This window comes from Equus caballus, chromosome 22 (genome assembly GCF_041296265.1).
Source record: "Equus caballus isolate H_3958 breed thoroughbred chromosome 22, TB-T2T, whole genome shotgun sequence".
In the NCBI taxonomy this organism is placed as follows: Eukaryota; Metazoa; Chordata; class Mammalia; order Perissodactyla; family Equidae; genus Equus; species Equus caballus.
Genome location: NC_091705.1, coordinates 6,942,059 through 6,957,305, shown reverse-complemented (window position 1 = coordinate 6,957,305; position 15,247 = coordinate 6,942,059). Strand labels below are relative to the sequence as shown.

General features: G+C 42.7%; 1 protein-coding gene across 2 annotated transcripts in view; it reads left to right on the top strand.

Moving 5' to 3' along the window:
• Positions 1-13,690, top strand: part of DTD1 (D-aminoacyl-tRNA deacylase 1) — a 183,052-nt gene extending 169,362 nt beyond the window's left edge. For both annotated transcript variants that reach the window (XR_011431076.1, XM_023626045.2), the window contains one exon: positions 13,153-13,690. The gene's annotated coding sequence lies outside the window, so the exon portion shown is untranslated. The remainder of the gene's footprint in view (positions 1-13,152) is intronic.
• The last annotated feature ends 1,557 nt before the right edge of the window (positions 13,691-15,247 follow it).

The following is a 15,247-nucleotide window of genomic DNA, read 5'->3' as shown; positions in this document are numbered from 1 at the left end:
CAACTGTGAGAAATTTGGATTTCATCCTGGAGTGATGGAAACCTCCTAAAGGTTTTAAGTCTACAAGTGATGTAATCAGATACAAAGTTTTAAAAGATCACCCCAGCAGCCTTGAGGAGTAAGGCTGGGAGCAGATAGACCAGTTAGGAGGCAGTCGCAGAAATCAAGATAAGATGTTATAGTGGGACTAGAGAGGAAGGAGGGATTGAAAGGTGTAAAGGAAACAGAATCATTTCAACTTGGTGACTAGTTAGATTTGGGACAGGAAGCATCTAGAATGACTTAGGCTCCTAGTTTGAATGACGCAGTGAACACAGAAGGTAGGGATCTCAGATGAGACCTGGTTTGAGCATACTATGTTGAGGGTGCCTGCTGGCAGCCAGGGGGATGTTAGTAGTCTGTTGACTCTGAGGGTCCAGAGCTGAGGAGCGAGGTCCAGGCCTACATTTTGGAGTCTTCAGCTAATAGACTGTGTGGTTCAAACCAAGTTGGCAGATGAGTTTTCCCTGGAGATGCCAAATTGCAAGAGAGGAGAACGTTAGTAAGATAATTTTCTGCCTTCTGAAAGGAAGTAGAGGTCAGAAGTCTATATTCGCAGGGTCCTTTAGGACGCAGACCACCAGATCCTGAGATATGTTACAAAGCCCATAGTAATAATTGGGTGCAGTGTTACCAGCTCACAAACAGACCAAAGAAACAGAACAGACAGCTTAGAAAGGATGGGTTGTTGATTCATTGATAGTTTTAAGGGGTGAGAAGCTCTGGATAATAAATCCTATTGTCCTGTTGACTTTTCCCCCAGTCACTATATTTTCTTCCAGTGTAACTTCAGGGACATGACAGAGCTGTGGTCACTGGTCTTGGCTACTTTATCTCGAACACTCACCTGAAAGGGAAGCAGGGATCAGAGGGAATTTCCTTCCTTCGTCTGTCACAATCGCAGCCCTGCCTGTTTCTTGATCTTGATGCTCTTGCCTAAAGCCATTGATGCGTATTCATGAACTGAAATAGTTGGTATGAGTTAGGGAGAGTCTTCTGAAATGTGGTATTTCGTGTCTAAAGAATGTTAAATATTCATGAGTACACAATAACGTTTTACTTGGTATTTATGTCACATAAAACTTCCATTCCTACTCCTCCAGAACTTTGTGATGATTTGCTCATATTAGGTCAGTTTTGTCATCACAGATATTGCTAGCGCTTCTGATTTACACTCTGTGTAGAAATCCTAAATCTGAAGGAGTGAAATATGCCACATAAAGACAGTGTGCAGAGCAGTTCTTTAAGTTAGTTTTATAATTATGCTAATTAAATGGGTGCGGCAGTAACCCAGAAACTCATTAAGTTCTTACTTCCATCCAACCAATTTGTGTGTGACAATAAGTAAGTTACTTAATTTCTGCTTCCTTGGTTTTTCTTCTGTTAAGTACGTGAGTAAAACTCATTCCTTTCGTCAGTGATACTGGGAAAAGCAGGCAGGTAGAAGCCACAGTGCCCAGTGACTGTCCTAGCAGGCTGAGGCGGGAGGGACAAGCTCAAGGGGACTCTCCCGCTGTGTTTCTGTGAGCTTTTCCAGCTTCGCCTGCCCCCAGGGACGTGTTGGGAGAGACCAGACCAACCCCTGCACCTGCGCCTAAAGGAAGACTAAGGACAAGTTAATCCGATGGCCAGGGACCGTCATTCGTTAGGCCAAGTTTTCGGAGTGGGTAGTTCCTGGGTCCAGAAGTGGAATCCAGACTGGATACTTCCTATTTTCACTCCTTGGGCTGAGGCAGCTGCCCAGCCTGCATGCTGTTTTCTCTTTTGGCCCCTTCAGGCACGGCACCATCTATTTCCCTTCAGTTGTAAAACTACAAATAATAACCTTTCTCCAGGGAATTGGGACCTTACAACAAGTTTTAAAAATTTCAAATTCTTCAGACTCTCATGATGACCTCAATGAATGGAAAAGAAATAAAAATATAAGCGCTCCCAGTAACAAAACCCAGTTTATCAATCTAAATACACACTCACACTCACAGACACATTCGGATATGCCTGCAGCTTTGTATTTTCAAAAACGGCTTTAGGAATTCTAATGCCACCTAGTTGATTCCTTTCTTGATTGCATTAATATATTTTATAAATTTATTGTCTTGACTTTTGCTTTAAGTATGTCTGAACACGACTTTTAAAATCTTCGTTTAGGACCGGCCCAGTGGTGCAGCAGTTAAGTTTACATGTTCCGCTTCCGTGGCCCAGGGTTCGCCGGTTCAGATCCCGGGTGCGGACATGGCACCGCTTGGCAAGCCATGCTGTGGCAGCTGTCCCACATAGAAAGTAGAGGAAGGTGGGCACAGATATTAGCTCAGGACCAGTCTTCCTCGGCAAAAAGAGGAGGATTGGCAGCAGATGTTAGCTCAGGGCTAATCTTCCTCAAAAAAAGAAAAAAAAAATCTTTGTTTAATTTATAGAGGAGTGTTGGATTCTGTTACTTTTTAAATCAGTGCAAAACATAACAATGTGAAGACCTTCATTTGCATTAGACTTTGGCCTCAGAATAATCCCAGTAGAGAGTATACTATGGGGATCAGTGTCCTGTGGCCACTGGGCAGCCTGCGCGTGATTTTCCCATTTCTGCAGGCAAGAAAAACTCCTGAGGGCCCCAGGCTTAAAGGAAAAGACAGTAACTGTGTATCGCGGAACATCCAGGAGGACACGTCTGCAGAAAGAAAACTGAGCACACAGAAAGAAGGGCCAGAGGTGGGAGTGAGCGTTTCTCCCCAACATATCCCAAATTTAAGAGGTTAAATTTCTCATAGACTTGTAGGGGTCTATTTTTTGCTTCTGTAAAGTTGATGACATTTTTAAAAACTTGTCATTGTGTTTGTTCTCAGGGTAGTGCAGATTGGGTAGCATAGAACTTGGGGTAAATTGTACTATTGTTTAGTTAGCCACCGAAAAAGAGCTAGCCAGGGAGGGGACACAGCAGCAGGAGAAGCAAACCCAAGGGGCACAGCATTTTGAAAAGAGGACGCAGATATGTTTTCCTTCCCTCTCCCTGTGAGTCAGGTTCGCTGTAGCTGTAGCATCATTATGGCCCAGGGGAGAGGGTGAAGGAAGAGGGATGGTGTGGGGGAAGCCCCTGCCTGGCAGGAGGGAAGGTGAAAGAAAGCTCTCAGGTTAGGAGAGACAGTGGAAGAGAGAAGAGGGACACACGGAGGGGACGCCAGAGGCCACACCTGGCGTTCTGGCTTCCTGCTGCAGACCAAAATCCCTGGGGTAGGAGTTAGATGATGGGAAAGCTGGAAGCCATGGGGGCCTGTGCCATGGTCCCTGGTGGGAATTCTGGAAGGAGACTGCTGCGCACGGTGGCTCCAGGTCTCCATCAGGCTGAGTAGAAGGCGGGGCAGGACATGGTTAGGCATCAGGAGGCAGAAGGAGTTAATGGAGGGTCTTACTTGCCCTGTGAGGGGTGCAGAAGAGAGCTGTCTTGGGGATCTCTTGGGCTGACTGTGGGTTCTCAGTGGAAAGACCCTGGGTGAAGGGAGCCTGCCCCACAGGCTGTGAGGGGCAGCTTCACTGAGGAGGGCAGAGGGGTCATGGCCTCAGCTCTTAACATGACCTCCCTCTGACCTCCTGGGTCAGACTTGAGGGGAGAGCTGAGGTGAGGCCAAGTCAGCCAGGGAGGACCTCTGGCCCCTGAGCAATTGAGCGCCCCTCAGTAGTGTGCACCAAGGCCCTGGTGCTGAGCCACAGAGGCTGCTGAGGACTGAGCTGTTGTGATACCAAGGTAGGACAGAGTTAGTGTGTGTTCAAGATTTCCCCTGCTCAGCGGAATAGCGGCTTGTGAGGAAGTTTGTATGGGCCATGAAAATGCGGAAGCCACATTTTCTTTGCACACTTATGTAGTTCCATCGGGGTTTTTGACGAAGTGCACAAGGAAAGCCGTTCATTTATTGACAGTTTAAGGTGGGTGTCTAGCTGCAATCATTCAAACCAGAGATGGCAGCAGAGGCCTGGGGCCTGTGCCGACATCCCGGCATGAATGGATGTAAGTGAGGGGTCCTCTGAGCCTTCCTGCTGGCTGCCTCTGAGACACCTCCAGCCAGCCGAGGACCAGGGACGGGCTGGGCACCCCTCTTCTGGGATTTTAGCCATGTTCCAGGAACTGAAGACTCCAGAGGGGCCAGGACTGAACTATGGCTGGCCCTCCAGTGATATACTTGGGCTTTTTCTTGCCCATGGGCTTTTGTTGCCCTTCTGCTAAAATCTGCTGTCCCAGTAGACCCACAAAATCACCACCAAATATTCAGATACTTGGAAGAGCTGAATTAAGTAGTGACAGACGGAAGGTGACCTTGGCATTTGCTTCGCTCCACAGAAAAACAGCAGCCATTCCCCCACCCCACATAAGGGGAGCTGCAGTTTTCATTTGCTTTTCTTTAAAAACAGAGCCCTTGGGAGCCTCGCAGGCCCTGAGGAAAGCAGCTTTGAGTTTCCAAGGCATGAGAGAGAGAGAAAAAACAAAAGAAAATGGAAGGAGAAACCACTTGGTCTTCAGCATATTTTTCTTTGACAATGAGTCAAAAACCTTCATAGTTCAGAGGACATTCCCAGGGTGTGAACATTTCTCTATCGCATTGCCAACATTGTTTCTTATTTTATCAGATGGATGTGAAACTGCTAAAATGAACTCCGTTTGCCCTCTGTCCCACTCCTTGCAGCTCCTCACCTCGTGGGAGGACTCGGGTTTCCCGTGAGGCTGCAGTTCAGTTCCCCGCTTCAGGCGCATAGCTCCAGGTGCCGGGCAGCCTCCCACTAAGGGAGTGTGGTCCCCGCCTTTGACTGCAGGTTCCAGTGTCACCTCATTTGTGTATTTAGTCAACTACCGTCACTAAGGTGTGAAAGGAGCAGGCTTCTCACCAGTGCCCCCCATTTCTGTCCTCAAATGTCAACACACTCGAAACCAGACAAGGAAAGTGTTTTGGAAGCTGCCGTCTGTTTGCTTTTTCAACTTGACCTTTGAATAGTAAGATGTGTCTTGGCTGAGCACAGTTCTTCCTAACAAGCTAGAGCAGCGTGCATGGGAGGGGTATGTGTGTGCGTCTGCCTGTGTGTCTGTGTGTATTCTGTTAAAAGGATATTCTGTCACTTCTCACTGTTTTTTCCCCTGTAGAAGGTGGGATCTCTTTCATTCCTAGAGCTTCACTTTGCCTCCCTGTGTCAGCATTCACACCACTTTCCCAGTGTGCTGGTACTTCATGTATGAACTAGCTGTGCCTCTGACGTGGTGTTTTGTTTTTTTTTAACTTAAAATAATTTTTCTTTTTTTAGTGGTTGCCCTAGAGTTGGTAGTATACATTTTTTTTTAAAAGATTTTATTTTTTCCTTTTTCTCCCCAAAGCCCCCCCAGTACATAGTTGTGTATTCTTCGTTGTTCTTCGTTGTGGGTTCTTCTAGTTGTGGCATGTGGGACGCTGCCTCAGCGTGGTCTGATGAGCAGTGCCATGTCCGTGCCCAGGATTCGAACTAACGAAAGACTGGGCCGCCTGCAGCGGAGCGCGCGAACTTAACCACTCGGCCACGGGGCCAGCCCCTGGCAGTATACATTTTAAACTAATCTAAGTCCACCTTCAAATAACACTGTACCACTTTACTTGATTTACAGGTACCTTATAACAGCATTTCCCAGTTCCTCCCTCCCATCCCTTGTGACACTGCTGTCGTTCATTTCACTTTCCATATGCTATACAACCTAGTACACTGTTACTATTACTATTTTATAAATAGTTATTTTTTAGATGAATTAACAGTAAGAAAAAGAAAAGATCTTATTTTACTTTCGTTTTCTCTCTGGTGGTCTTCCTTTCATTATGTGAATCCAAGCTTCTGACCTGTATCATGTCCTTCTGCCTAAAGAGCTTTTCAGCATTTCTTGCAGTGCATATCTGAGAAAGTTTTTATTTCTCCTTTACTTTTGAAAGATAATTTCAGTGGTATAGAATTCTAGATTGGTGGGATTTTTTCTGTCAGTACTTTAAATATTTTGTTCCACTCTCTTCTTGCTTGCATAGTTTCTTCTGAGAAGTCCTTGTAATTCTCATCCTTGTTCCTCTTTAGGTGAGGTGGGTTCACGGCCAGCCTGCTGTCCCCCCATCTCCTCCGTTCGCTGGCTTCTTCCAGATTTTCTCTTTGGCTTTTTGCAGTTTGAATATGGTTCGTCTGGGTTTAGTTGCTGCTTGGTGTTCTCTGAGCTTCCTGGTTCTGTGATGTGGTGTCTGTCATTAAGTTTGAAACGTTCTTGTCCTTTATTCCTTCACATTTGTCTTCTGTGTTCTTTCTCCTTTCTTGTGGTATTCCAGTTCTGTGTATGTTAACCTTTTGCAGTTGCCCCACAGATCTTGGACTGTCTGTGCCTTTCCCCCGCATGCTTTTCTTTACAGTTTGGGAACTTTTTATTGACCTGTCTTCAAGCCCACTGATTTATCCCTTGCCTGTGTCCAGTCTACTGGTGAGCCCATCAAAAGCATTCTTCATTTCTGTTACAGTGGTTTTTTATTTCTAGCATTTCCTTTTGATTCTTTCTTGGCGTTTCCATCTCTCTGCTTATATTACCCTTCTGTTCTTGCATATTGTCTACTTTTCCCATTGAAGCCCTTAACATATTAATCATAGTTATTTTTCCTTATCTGATAATTCCAGCATCTGTATCATATCTAAGTCTCATCCTGATTGCTTTAGGTTTTCTGAGCTTCTGGAATCTGTAAATGTATGTTTTTCAATACACCTGGGGAATTTTAGGCAGTGTTTTTTCAGATATTATTCTCTGCCCCATTCTGTCTCTTCTTTCCTGGAAGAGGTTACTGTTCCCAAACCTTAAGTGTTATGGACTCTGTCATACATGAGGTTGATGTGCTTCTGCACTGATACAGAGTAGTTACGTTATGTTCCTTTACCAGCAGTAGGGTTAGATTTTCTCCACACCCAGGCTTCCACCTCAGTTGCCTTATTTATTAGAAAATAAACACTAATTCAAAAAGAGATATTCACCTCATGTTAATTGCAGCATTATTTACAATAGCTAAGATATGGAAACAACCTAAGTGTCCATCAATGGATGCATGGATAAAGAAACTGTGGTGTATATATAATGGAATATTATTCAGCCATAAAAATGAATGGAATCTTGCCATTTGTGACATTGTAGATGGACCTTGAGGGCATTATGATAAGTGAAATAAAAAAGATTTTAAAAAGCCAAGCTCGTAGATACAGAGAATAGATTAGTGGTTGCCAGAGGCAGGGAGTAAGGGGGAGTGGGAGAAATGAATGAACTGTTTTTTTGTTTTTTAGTTTAAATAAATTGAATTTTATTTTAAAAAAAGAGATTGCCAAGAATCTGGCCACAATTAGTGATTCTGTCTATTGCTGAAGTGTGGAGCTAAGCATATAGATTAGCGTGCTATCTAATACAGTAGGTGCTTTCTGCATGTGGATTCTTTTTTAACTTTTTATTAAGGTTATGATAGTTTACAACCTTGTGAAATTTCAGTTGTACATTATCCTTAGTCATGTTGTAGGTGCACCACTTCACCCTTTGTGCCCACCCCGCAGCCCCCTTTTCCCCTGGTAACCACCCATCAGTTCTCTTTGTCTACATTTTAGCTTCCACCTAGGAGTAGAGTCATACAGAGTTCGTCTTTCTCTATCTGGCTTATTTCACTTAGCATAATACCCTGAAGGTTCATCCATGTTGTTGTCAATGGGACAATTTTATCCTTTTTTATGGCTGAGTAGTAGTCCATTGTGTATATATATATATATATATATACACCATATCTTCTTTATCCAATCCTCAGTTGATGGGCACTTAGGTTGCTTCCACATCTTGGCTATTGTAAATAATGCTGCAATGAACATAGGGGTGCATGGGACTTTTGGAATTGCTGATTTCAAGTTGTTTGGATAGATACTCAGTAGTGGGATGGCTGGGTCATATGGTATTTCTGTTTTTAATTTTTTGAGAAATCTCCATACTGTTTTCCATAGTGGCTGCACCAGTTTGCATTCCCACCAGCAGTGTATGAGGGTTCCTTTTGCTCTACAACCTCTCCAACATTTGTCACTTTTTGTTTTGGTTATTTTTGCCGTTCTAACAGGTATAAGGTGATGTCTTAGTGTAGTTTTGATTTGCATTTCCCTGGTGATCAGCGATGATGAACATCTTTTCGTGTGTCTATTGGCCATCCGTATATCTTCTTTGCAGAAATGTCTGTTCATGTCCCCTGCCCATTTTTTGATCGGGTTGTTTGATTTTTTGTTGTTGAGCTATGTGAGTTCTTTATATATTATGGAGATTAACCCTTTGTCAGATAAATAACTTGTAAATATTTTTTCCCAACTAGCGGGTTGTTTTTTTGTTTCAATCCTGTTTTCCCTTGCCTTGAAGAAGCTCTTTAGTCTGATGAAGTCCCGTTTGTTTATTCTTTCTATTGTTTCCCTCATGTGAGGAGTTATGGTGTCCGAAAAGATCCTTTTGATACTGATGTCAAAGAGTGTACTGCCTATATTCTCTTCTAGAAGACTTATTGTTTCAGGCCTAATCTTTAGGTCTTTGATCCATTTTGAGTTTATTTTTGTGAATGGTGAAAAAGAATGGTCAATTTTCAATCTTTTGCATGTGGCTGTCCAGTTTTCCCAGCACCATTTGTTGAAGAGACTTTCTTTTCTCCATTGGAGGCCCTCTGCTCCTTTGTCGAAGATTAACTGTCCATAGATGTGTGGTTTTATTTCTGGGCTTTCAATTCTGTTCCATTGATCTGTGCACCTGTTTTTGTACCAGTACCATGCTGTTTTGATTACTGTAGCTTTGTAGTATGCTTTGAAGTCAGGGATTGTGATGCCTGTGCATGTGGATATTTAAATGTAAATTAGTTAAGATTAAATAAAATTTAAAATTCATTTCCTCAGTCACAGTAGTCTATTTCAAGTGCTCAGTAGCCACTTCTGGGTGGTTGCTGTCATATTGGACAGTGCTGATACAGAACAATTCTGTCATTGCAGAAAGTTCAGTTGGATAGCACTAACCTAGAGGGATCGAGTTCAGATTTTAAGACCATCATCTGAACCTCTGTAAGTTCTGTAAGACCGACATGGTTAAATCTATACAAATATACATGAGAAATAGACGGGGTAGACTTTAAGCGAAAAAATTAAGAACTGCTGCCAGACTTTGTTCCTTCCACTATCAGGTAACATCAGTTTTTTTCCTGCTTGCTTTGTTATATCACACCAAGCTTTCCTTTCTTAATTAAGAAGTTGAATCACTGTTCCCATGTTGTCATCACCAAGTCAGGACCATCAGGACTCCAGCAAAGGAGGTGATTCTCTATTGTGACAGTTGAGCAGAGGGCTCATTGGAATCTCTAACAATGCTGGAGGGTCCAAGTGAACCCTTCGCTGCTAACGTTGACTTCCAGCAGCCTTCATGTCTTCATAGGACAGCCTTCCTCTTCTAGGTAATGAATTCAGACTAGAGGCCCAGCCATGGCCTGAAATAAAGAAAAGCTCGGTTCTTCTGACCGTGGTTTGGAGAGCGGCTCTGTGGGGTGTGTATATTGACTCTAGCACGTACTTCTTGTGGTTCTCGAATCGCCTGAAGCCAGAAGCAGATCAGCTGGAAGTCACCATCTCTGAGAGACTCAGTGCTTAAACAGACTGTTGAGGGGTTCCTTGCTCCTGGTCCTGGACTGTTCCCCCTTGCCCCTGACGTTCGCAGACAGTAAAAGAGAAGCAGCTTCTTTCATAAGGCTGTGAAATTGTGGTGCTGAGTTATCAGGCACTTCTTAGTGCTGCCTGTCAGATGCCCCCCACCATCCCCCTGCCTACAGCTCGTGTCTGCCCTCAGATAGCTCACTTGGCTGCAGGGACATCAAAACAATGCATTGGAAATAGACATCATCCTCTCAACAGCTCTCTGGGGAGGCACATTACCCCTTCTCCAGGGTTTCTAAATTTCAAGACTCAGTGTCCTCCCTTTTGTAGAGAACCGTGTGTTTATCACTTGAACATGACTTCCGTTCAGCGCTTCTAATCTGGCGAATGGACCTCACAGATAGCGCATTCCCACCTCCCCATTCATGCTTCCAGCCATGTGGGCTTCATGATCTCCAGCTACTTCCAGTTGCTAGCCAGCAGTCTGGCTCCTTGGTTTTTCTATTGTTATGTTCAAGAAAATGAGAAGGAGCATTTGTTAAAAGTGACATTGGAAATAAAAAGTGTCTGCTTACCAATCCATGTATCATGATGGGGCAGTGTCTTTCAGGCAGAACAGTGTCTGCTGCTGGCCAGTAGGCTCTTGCATGCAGTTTGGGAGCCAATCACTCCTAATATTAATGCTGATAGTATGATGAGGTCTGCCATTAGGGCTCCCACTAGTAGCACAGTTGATTAAGGTTGAGTGCTTTATAAAGTCTCTATGCCTGAGTGGTTTACCTAAAAACTTTGAGAACCCCTGGGTTGAAACCTCTCAGGATTTCTTTCAGTTCTATGATTCTCTGGGAGAGAACTGGAATTCCTAAAAATCATCGTTCTCTTATAAAATTTCTTTTGAAAGCCATTTTTATTACAACATTAATGCTTATTCATTATAGAAAATTTCAAACGTGCCAGAATGCTCAAAGAAGAAAATAAAAGGCATCTGCCATCTCATTGTTCTAAGATAATCATTATTAACATGATGCTTTTATAACGTTTTCTCTGAGCCCATAATTCTATATCTCTAATTTTGTAAAGTTAGAGACATAATGTTACCTGCTTTGTCTTCTAGCAGAATAACACTTTCTAGGTCACTTATTCTTCTGAGGTAAACCTTATCATTTCCATCTGCACATCAGACATATGAGGGGCTGGCCTGGTGGCGCAGCGGTTAAGTTCACACATTGCGCTTCTCGATGGCCTGGAGTTTGCCAGTTCAGATCCTTGGTGTGGACATGGCACGGCTTGGCAAAAGCCATGCTGTGGTAGGCGTCCCACGTATAAAGTAGAGGAAGATGGGCATGGATGTTAGCTCAGGGCCAGTCTTCCTCAGCAAAAAGAGGAGGATTGGCAGTAGTTAGCTCAGGGCTAATCTTCCTCAAAAAAAAAAAAAAAAATTTGAAATATACATTTATTATCCCAAAGCATTAAAACGTGTGGAATATTTAATTGGAGTAAATGTAAAAGAAAAATGTACTCAAGCAGGATCTCGAAGCTCATTTTAAGTTCAAAAACAAAGGTGTTAATCTGTGCCAAGAAGATGGAGTTCTCCAAAGGTCAATGTGAGAACCAATTTCAGGATTTCATTTATTAGTATTGCAAGCGAGGAGAGAGGCCCCAGGTTCTTAGGTTTGGGTTAACATCTTGATTAAAATATAGGAGCAAATGAGTTGCTTTTCTTGACTTAAAAATGGAAGTAATGTGGTCCCCTGGTGGTCTTTCAGATATCTCGTAGGAAGCAGTGCAAGACTGTGACAGGTGAGTTTCAGAGCATGAGGGGAGACCTCAGGGGAAATTTCGATACTTTGTGTGGGTCCAGATAGAACCATGTGGGCCCATGGACCTTGGTATCAAACTGGACTCAGGAATGGCAGGCTGTTAATTCCATCCAGGCATCTGTTCATAATACAGCACTTAAGAATGTGACCCATGTGAGCACATCCAGAAGCTTGTTCCTAGATGGGGCATCACCACGTGCAACTCTCGTTATCAGCATCTTTTGCTTTTACTGAACTTCATTCAATTAAAATTTAGATCTGAGGGAGTAGAAACTACTCTGTTAAGTTTGGGGTTAAAACTCTTGGATGACAAATGCCTGCTTCAGAAATATTGACAAGACCAGCTGGTTTTTGCTGTAGCCTCAGAATTACAAAGGGAAACTCAAGACTCTTGGACATTTTATACCAAAGAACTACCATCCTTGGAGCAGTATTAAAAATATCCCAAGAACAAGTGTTTAGTTTAGTCCCTGTCCCTATGCTTTATTTAGGCTCCACACCCCTCTGACTCCCTCATTGTTAAAAGGATTTGGAAATGAGGCTTTTCTGTCTTTTTTCAAGGAATTTGTTCATTTCATCTATGTTGTCTAATTTATGGGCATAAAGTTGTTTGTGATATATTGTTTTTATCCTTTTAATATCTATAAAATCTGTACTGATGTTGCCTCTTGATTTCTGATATTCATAACTTGTATCTTTTCTCTTTTTTCTTGGTGAGTCTGGCAAGAGGCTTATAAGTTTTATTGACTTTTTCATTCATTTTCTCTTTAGTTTTTCTGTTTGAAACTTCATTAGTTTCTGTCCTTATCTTTATTATTCCCCTCCTTCTGCTTGTTTTGGGTTTACTTTGCTTTTATTCTTTTAACTCCTTAAGGTGGAAACTCAGATTATTGACTAATTATTTTCTAATATAAGCATTTAATGCTATGAATTTCCCTCTAAGCACTGCCTTAGGTGAATGTCACAAATTCTGATATGTTGTACTTTTATATTCATTCTCTTTTCTTTTTTCCTTATTTATTTATTTATTTTTTTGGTGAGGAAGATTCTCCCTGAGCTAACATCCATTGCCAATCCTACTTTTTTTGTTTTGCTTGAGGAAGATTAACCCTGAGCTAACATCTGTGCCAGTCTTCTTCTTTCTTTTTTTTGTATGTGGGATGCCTCCACAGCATGGCTGACGAGTGGAGTAGGTCCATGCCCAGGATCTGAACCCGTGAACTCAGGCCACTGAAGCAGAGCGCACAGAACTTTAACCACTCTGCACAGAGCTGGGCCCTCATATTCATTCACTTTAAAATGTTTTATTATTTTCCTTGTGACTTGTCTTTGATGCAGAGGCCGTCTAGAAGTCTGTTGTTTAATTCCTAGATGTTTGGTTTCATGTCTTTCTGAGCCTAAGAATGAAGTTCTAATAAATTGGAAGCTCTTTGGCGGGAAGGTATATGGATTTATACCCGACAACACGGCAGATTTTTCACAGTAAAGTGAAACACTGTCATGCCATTGTCATTGTATGAACTTGAAAAAGGATTATCTTCAGCTATTTTGTTATACTTGGTCATATTTTTTAATAGAATTTGAGGCAAATTTTGGGACCTTTCTGAGTTATGTGTCTTATCTTTGTTCTTTTCAGTGCATTTTCATTGGGCAGAACTGGATCCTGAAAAATTCATGAAAGATGCTAAGCACCTACTCGGCTTTAAGAATTTGGAACTGAATCGTGAAAAGGAAGACAGAAATAAAAGATCGAATAGCCCTGCAAAAAAACACCAAAGGAACGTTACCATTTTCTGTTGTTGCTGTGGTCTAATGGGGAGGGGGTGCTGTCAGTGCAGGGGAGCGCCCCGTGCACATGACAGCAGGGCATACACCCATGCCTCCCCCACGGGAAGGCTTTGTTGGTTCCTATGATGTCTTGGCTTGCTTTTGGGACGGGCTGGCCCAACATCATTTGTTATCAAGTCCTTTCGCACTGTGGTGTATTTCTGCGTGTCCATGATGGGTCTCAAACACATTCATGCTGTCCATGTTTTTCCCAGCGCTGGCCAATCCAGGGTCCGTGTTAAGGTGTAAAGAGAACAATCATCAATGATAATGTATTGTGTGAGACCTTTGCATCTTGTAAATTTTCTCTTTTTTCTAAAAAGAAATAAAACTCCAAATCTCAACAAGCCATTTTATTACTAAAGAAATCCTGCTGTGTTTCTGCATAACAGTTTTGTTGATAGAAATGCAATGTGTCAGAACCCTTTCTCTATGTATCTACACTTCTTTTCAAGTAACCCTCTTACAAGAGGCCTTCCCTGAGTGGCCCACACAGGCCTCTGATTCCACGGTGAGAGCCTATCTATGGTAATTTGTAGTCAATGACATTTTACTTGGACATGAGATGGCAGGAAAGGGGAGTGTACATGGGAGGGAATCCAGTTTTGGAATGGACAGATGAAAGACCAAGTGTAGCTGCCATATCTGGTCTGTTGACTTTTGGGAGGTGGGAGAAAGGCCCCAGCTTGTCAGCTCATGTGGATGCCCCTTTTCTGGGAGCTGCATGGTTGTCCGTATGTCCAAACCAATGTCCCCACAGTTACGTGAAGAAAGAACCACATTCTACCAAAGAGTTTCTCAGTTCATTTTAATCCACTAGTGACACAGCTATAGTGATCATTTTTAGGCATTATATGATGTCAATAGTAATATATATATTATTATAAGTATATGTGTATATTACTATATGTAATATATATTTATGTAACGTACCTATAATATATGAATGCTTGTTTAAACAGAGCTATCCTCTGTTGAACTGCTTCTTGCTTAACTATAGAAGAGACATCCTTAGTTGGCATTTTTGTGATGCTGAAACTCTATCTGGGACCTTTATAATAACAGCTGAGTCCCTCTCTTCTGACCTAGTTGTCTACTGCAGATAAAAACATAGTTAGAAAATGTGAGGGGAAAAAGAGCTCAAATCACATCTCCAGTGTACATTCAACTACTTGGAATATGGAGTTAGAAAGGGGTTGGGTTCGCCAGATTGCGTTATTCCGAACCACACAGATGGCTAGTATAATCCATGGTGGTTTAAACCTCTAGATTTGAAATCCTTACATCCCAGATGCAAATCTCTGGTCAGCTCCCCGAGCTCCGTGGGCGGCGTGATCCAGAAAGCTCTCCCGTTTGAGTTATCTAAGTCGGTTTTTACAGAGTGAATTCAAATTCACTTTAAAGTTACTTGAATCTATAGTTTCGTAAACTCAGCTGTAGGGTTATGGACTTGCTGAACAGATGTGTCAGACATTTGCCTGCCACAACACTTTATCACCACCAATTAAGCTTACTGAACAGCTGCAGCTTGTCCTTGTAACCGCGGGTAACAAGGATGGCGGAGAGAGAAGAGCTAATGGGCTTGACGTTTGGACAGTGGTAAAATGAGAAAGACCCTTGCAGCCCACTGTCCAGTTTCTGGATCCCATTTTAAAGGGACTTAGACGAATTGGAGTATGAGCAGCATCATGTGGTTGCCTTGCTGAAGGGCCTGAAAACCATAAAGGAGAAGAGCTGAAGGAGAAAAACAGCAAAACTATAAAGATTTGAAAGACAATAACGAGACAGTGGGTTGGGAAAAAAACTAGGAGCGGTGAGTGTAAGGTACATTAACGTCGATGCTGGCTTGACACGAGGTGAAGCTTTCTCATGACAATTCAAAAGGGGACGGCTGTGTGGGGAGC